Source organism: Oryctolagus cuniculus, chromosome 6, assembly GCF_964237555.1.
Source record: "Oryctolagus cuniculus chromosome 6, mOryCun1.1, whole genome shotgun sequence".
NCBI lineage: Eukaryota > Metazoa > Chordata > Mammalia > Lagomorpha > Leporidae > Oryctolagus > Oryctolagus cuniculus.
Genome location: NC_091437.1, coordinates 131,915,633 through 131,922,486, shown reverse-complemented (window position 1 = coordinate 131,922,486; position 6,854 = coordinate 131,915,633).

The window sequence follows — 6,854 nt, the reverse complement described above, 5'->3', positions numbered from 1 at the left end:
CACCTGTATTAGGTTTTCATTACTTCAACTGAAATATGTGAGAGGAACTTCTTGGGCAGGAGGACAGTTGAGCTTGCTTACAGTTGAGTCTCACAGTTCAGGAGTGGAGTCTGCTGGAAGCTGACAATGGTAAGCGTGTGTGGAGAGATGATCTCGGGGTGAGGGGGAAGATGTACTGGAAGTTCAGAGAAGAGAAAAAAGTGGTTAGCTAGGACGCTGGAAGGACAAGTAAGATGCAGTAGATAGCTGAGGGACACCTGGGTTTGGTGGTCAAAATTGTAACATGAGATGTGCAAATTCCCATGTGTCTCTTTGGTCATATTCAGCTGTGGGGGCAGTGGGTGGGCTTAAAGGAATGGGCACCAATTTCAAATTACTAATGTAGTTAAGATTGAACAACCGCTACTCAAAGTATATTTGAGTCCTAACTATAAGCCAGTTTCTGAGATACCCTTTTCAGATTAAATTAGGTATAACAAAAAAATTATGTGCTTGTTTCCTAAATTGTCAGGGTAACTATAGTTCAATAGGTAATATTTTCTGACATTTGTGCTTTGAGGTTTTCTGTAGGTTCTGACAAAGTATATAAATTGTTACTTTTCTAATGTGAAAGTTTATATTGTATTTTTAAAACTGATGTTTAATATGTTGTCTATAAATCTAGGTCATTTAATTAGAGGGTGTCATCCTCACCCTCAATAATAGCATAAACAACTACAATATTACAAGTTTCTGAATGGTGTTCCTGTGCAGTGCATTGGGCACTGGTGTTACCGGTTGAACAGAACATGGCTGATCAGACTTATGCAGATGTGCAAACCCTGAGGTTTTAAGTTAACAGTTAATGGATTGATGTTGACAGTTGTTGGATTATGGTGGATACCTGTTGTAATTCTGGCACTTAGGAGCTGGGGACAGTGGGAGATCTTTAGGTCAATGGGGGCTTGCCATTCAAAGGTAGTTCTCAGTAGTTATTTAAGCTGAATTTGTCCTTCTCTCTCTGCTTCCTGGTTTACCATGTGATTCTCCCCACACCATTGCCAGCCTCCAGCAGACACCAGACTAACGGGGCCCACTCTTGAACTGTGAGCTTCCAAACTAGAAGCAAACACAAACATTTTCCTTCCCAAGAAGCTCTTCTCCCATGTTTTAGTTAAAACAACGAAATCTAACACAGCTGGGCTAATCTCTTCAGCGACATCATCTTACATAAACCTGAAACCAATCGAGTATCAAGAAGTAGAATTACTTTTCCAGGGCACATGGCTTCTAAAAGAAGATCCAGAATGTAAGACCAATCTGTGCAAACCCAAAGTGCACTACTGGTCACCACCCTTAAAACCTGCATGTGGAGTGTCTGCTGGACCCACAAGACATCAGCCGCTGAAACTGTCGTCCTCAATGGCATTGATATGTTAGATCAACTTAGTGGCAGGATCTTACCTGAGATGTGTCTCCAGAGGCAGCACTTAACCACTGTACTTTTGGAAGCTTCATACATGACCCTAATGTGATCTGTAGTGATGGAGAGCCACTGGGCTTGGTGTTCTAGGAGGTTCCCAGGGATTCTGTGTGCTACTCACTCTTTGGTTGTCACTACCAAGGAACTAAGACCTCATCTGACCTCATCCATCAGGCTGAGAAACATTTTACACACAGCCTTAAAAGTCACACTATAAATTACCTTAAAATAAAACACTATAAATAAGCTTTCCCTTGCTCAATCCTAAGAAGTGACCCTATTTGACCCTCCCACCTGAAGACTCACTCCTACCCATGGTTAAATAGAATATGAGCAGCTCTAACTCACTAGCAACTGTGCCTCAGCATGTTAATTCATTTAGTCTCCACACAGGCCCTATGAGGTAGGCAATCTGATAACACTCATTTTATAGATGAAGCAACTGAACCTTAAAGAAATCCGTAGCCTGCCCCTGGCCACACTTCTATCCAGCAGAACCTGGATCTTCGCTTAGTTCTGCCTGCACAGTACAGTCTCCTGATTACTCTTGATACTCCGCCGCTCCACATGCACATCCCAGAGCTTTCTCAACATGCAAACTTCCTTCTTTCCACAGATTCTTTCTTTCCACTGTCCTCTCCAAGCTAATGTTATCTCCTGACACCTATCACTTAATAACACCTCAATCATCCCTCATTTCCCTCACCCACAACCACCAGTTGATCCTTCTGGTTTTTGGCTCCTTCCAAGACTACTTTAGTAGTTAATGTGAACAATCTCCTTATCTTTATGTTATACAGATATAAACTCTGCTTTGCTAGATCTACAATGATCGTTTGGTAACAGAAATTTAAGATCATTCATTGATGCAATGAGCTTCATGTAATAAAATACCAATTCCTTAGCAAGGCGTTCTTTATTAAGTAGCTCCAAATTTCTGCTTCAAAGTATTTTTTTAACCACACCATGGTTCCTTGTCTTTACCTATAAACATTGTATGTTCTTCTCCAAAGATCACAAACTGCAGGCGTTCAAGAATCTGATCCAAAGGCATGCTATGCTGTGTTGGTTTATCCACTAACTGTGTATGTGTATGTGTGTGTGTATGTGTGTAGCAATGCCATTTTAAGAACCAATAAAATTAATGTAATATACAGATCTCTTTTTAAAAGTTTAGTTATTTTGAAAGTCCGAGTTACAGAGAGGGAGAAACAAAGAGAGAGAGAATCTTCTATCTGCTGTTTCTGCAAATGGCTGCAACAGCCTGTGGTGGGCCAGGGCAAAGCCAGGAGATTCAGCCAGATATCCCACACAGGTGGAAAGGACCCAAACACTTGGGCCATCTTCTGTTGCTTTTCCCAGTCCATTATCAGTGGGCTGGATCAAAAGCGGAGCAGCTGGAACATTAACTGGCACCCATATGGGCTGCCAGCACTACAGGTGGTTGCTTTGTTCACTAACCCACAACACCAGCCCCCAGATCGCTTTCAAAACATGCTTTTTCCATCAGTTTCTCACAGTCCTCATCATCCCATATTGTGGCCCAATCCAACTCACCTGACACCTTTAAGTGATCTTCCTGGCCCTGTAGTTAGTTGAATTTGTGATCTCTGCTCTGGGCCATTAGAAGATCTCTAAGTATATACCACATATCTTCATGCCTTGTAACTTTTTCCATGCTATTTCTTCATATTAGAGTACCCTTATCAACAGACCTGGTAAAATTCTTCTCACTTTTAAGGTCCAGATAGAGGGAGCATTTCTGTGAGTTCCTTCCTGTGACATTGTTCCAACAAAATCAGTTACCCTTTGTTCAAGGAGCCTGTAAAGTTTTAGATACATTTCTAATGCAGCTCTCTCCAAGCTATTAAAAGCAGTTTTGTATAGTCTTCTGGATACACTGAGAAAATCTTAAAAGTAGGTTGTGCTTTGTTCAGCTTTATATAATTTTCCACACTGCCTACCATCATGCCCCATCCAGGGTACACATTCTAAGAACACAGAGTAAAGTTCATCTCAAGAAGCAGCTCATTTTGCTCTCTCCATGAAAGTCTTTTCATTCCCAATTTTGTGAAACTAAACAATTAAAGGACTTATTAACTTATGTAGAAAGGGCTCCTGAAATTATTATTTCTCAATAAAATAAAAAATTGAATTCAACAACACATCAAAAAAAATGATGACATTATGACTAGTGGGCTCTATTCCTGGCATGTAAGTCTGATTAAATAAGCAAAGCAATCACTTTAGCAAAATAAGATTAAAAAAAACCACATGATTATCTCAACTGTTATAGAAAAGGCATTTGAAAAATTTAACTTTCTTAGTTAAAACTCTTAACAGTTTTAGGAAAGTTCCTTGACATAATAAAGACCATTTATAAAAAACGCATAGCTAACATCCAATCAAGGAAGGATGACTGAAAGCTCTTCCTCTAAGACCCAGTGTAAAACAGTGATGCCCCTTCTCACCAGTTCCACCCAAGTAGGACTGCTAGTATTAGCAAGGATAAACATGTAAGAAAAACAAAAGGCATCCAATCCCAAAGGAAGAAGTAAAAGTGTGTGTTTTAAGATGATCTTATATATAGAAAATGCCAAATATTACACATATACCTACAAACTATGGGAACTAATAAGTAAATTCAGTAAGGTTGTAGAATACAACCAGCATTAAAAACCCAGTAGCAATTTTACATACAAATAACAATCCTAACTAAAAACAAACTTAAGGGGGAAAATCCCATTTATAATAACATTAAAAAAAATCAAATACTTATAAATGCAATTAAGCAAGGAGTTGAAAAATGTGTACACTAAAAACCATAAAATGGGGGCCAGCTTTGTGCTGTAGCTGGTAAAGCTGCCGTCTGCAATGCCAACATCCCATATGAGCACTGGTTTGTCTCCCAGCTGCTCTACTTCATATCAGCTCCCTGCCAATGGCCTTGGGAAAGCAGAGGAAAATGGCTCAAATGTTTGTGTTCCTGCCACCCACATGGGAGTCCTGGATGAAGCTTGTCTCTTTCAGCACTGCCTGTTGCGGACATCTGGGGAGTGAAACAGTGGATGAAATAGCAATCTGTCTCTTTCTAAATAAATAAATAAATCTTTTCAAAAAGGCTGTAAAACAATGATGAAAGAAATTGAAGAGGACACAAGTAAAAGAATCCACATATTCACTAAGATGAAAAATCAATATTGCTAAAAATGTCAATACCAACTAAAACAATATACAGATTCGATTTGATCCCCATCAAAATTCCATCGGCCTTCTCCACCGAAACAGAAAAAGTAATCTTAAAATTTATATGAAACTACCACCACAACAATAATAACAACAACAACAAATAAAAACCAATGCAATACTGTGGAAGAGAGACAAAACTGGAAGCATCACATTTCCTAATTTAAAAGTACACCACCAAGCCAAATTCATCAAAACAGTATGGTACTTAACATGAAAGCTGAAACACTGACCGATGAAAAGAATAGCAAATCCAGAAATAAATCCAAATATATACCTAAAAATTAACTAATTTTCAAGAAACACAATGTAGAAAGGTAGTTCTTCAATAGATGATTCTGGGTAAAATAGACTTCCACATACTAGAGAATGAAATTGGCCTCTTACATTATACACAAAAATCAACTCAAAATGGATAGGAGACTTAACTTTAAGACATGAAACCACAAAACTGCTAGAAGAGAGGATAGGAGAAAGTTCTTGGCATTGGCCTTGGCAAGTTTTTTTTTTTTTTTTCTTTTGATATGACACCAAAAGTTCAGTCTCAAGAAGGAAAAATAACTAGGACTCCATCAAGCCAAAAAGCTCCCATGTGGCAAAAATAAACAATCAACAAAATGAAAAGGGAACAGGTGGTCTGAGAAAGATATTTGCAAGCCACATTTATAATAAGGAGTTGGTACACAAAATTTGTGAAGTCTCACAGCTCACTAGCAGGGAAACAAAAACAAACTTTAAAAATGGGTATAGAACCTGAATAGACATTTCTTCAAAGAAATACAAGTGGCCAACATGAATATTCAAAGGTGCTCACCATCACTAATCCAGGAAGCGTTCATTATAACCACTGTGAAAGTCACCTTCTACCTTTCAGGAAGACTATTGTCAAAGAGATGAGTGACAACAGATGATGGTGAGGACATGGGGAAAGGAAACCCTTTTATCCTGTAGGTCGGAATGTAGATTAGTCAGCCATTGTGGAAACCAGTGTGCAAGTTCCTCAAGAAATTAAAAATAAAACCACCATATGACCTGGCAATCCCTCGTCAGCGTATGTGCCCAAAGGGACGAACGCTCCCATGCTCACTGCAGCATTATTCACAATAACCAAGATACAGAAACTATCTGTCTATTGAGAGAAGAATGGATAAAGAAAATGTGTTATCCATTATGTGAATACTATTCACCCTTTATAAAAGAATGAGATCCTGCCTTTGACACAACATGGATGCACCTGGAAGACATGATGCTAAGTGAAATTTTTAAAAGAGGCAACATATTCAGAGAATACTATAGGGGAGAGGGACAGGCTGGGGGATGGGGTGGAGTGGGGAGATGGAATGGGGAGATGTAGGTCAAAGAATATAAAGGGTGGGTATGCAGGATAAACAAGTCCAGAGATCAAATACATAACAAATTTTGTTAGGAATTTTTGTTTTATAAATGGAATTGAGTGGCTCTTATTTTTAAAAAAGCAACTGTGTTAGATGACAGTTTTTTTCACTATTGTAACCCTTTTGCTATCTGTACCCCCTAAACTTCATTTTTTAAAACACAAATACACATAGTTTATTTCTAGAAAATATTTTGTAAGAGCTTTGAGCAAATATAGGTTTGGGGTCTTTTTAGTAAGATTATATAGCTGGCTCTGAGGGTTGACACTATCTGATTTCTATCATGCAGAGAAGTGTGTAAATATACCTCCCTCCCTTCATAATACTGATCACATGATCAAGTGACTAAAATATTTTTCAAAAAATACCCATGAGAAATTTCTTGGGTGATAAGTACCTGATTAATCAGGTCTGCATCTTCACCTACAGTTTCAAAGCTTGCAGTTTGAGGAACTCCCCTTGGAAACCACTTCTTATTTCAATATGTTTCTGAGATTTCATTTCCATTTCATTTATATTTTATATTACAGTAGAAAAATATGGTACTCCTAAGAAACGGGACCTACATTGTGAAAGATAATCTAACAACTGTATAAGAAACAAAAGATACAGACCTTGTTTCAGGAAAGGAATTTTTGAAGCGGACATGAGGCGGAAAAGGATGTTTGCAATCTGTTCTGTAGAAGTATAAACGAAAGACTGAAGTTGCAATGGAGGCTAAATCTTAGAAGGCACGACCAGATTCTTTTTGG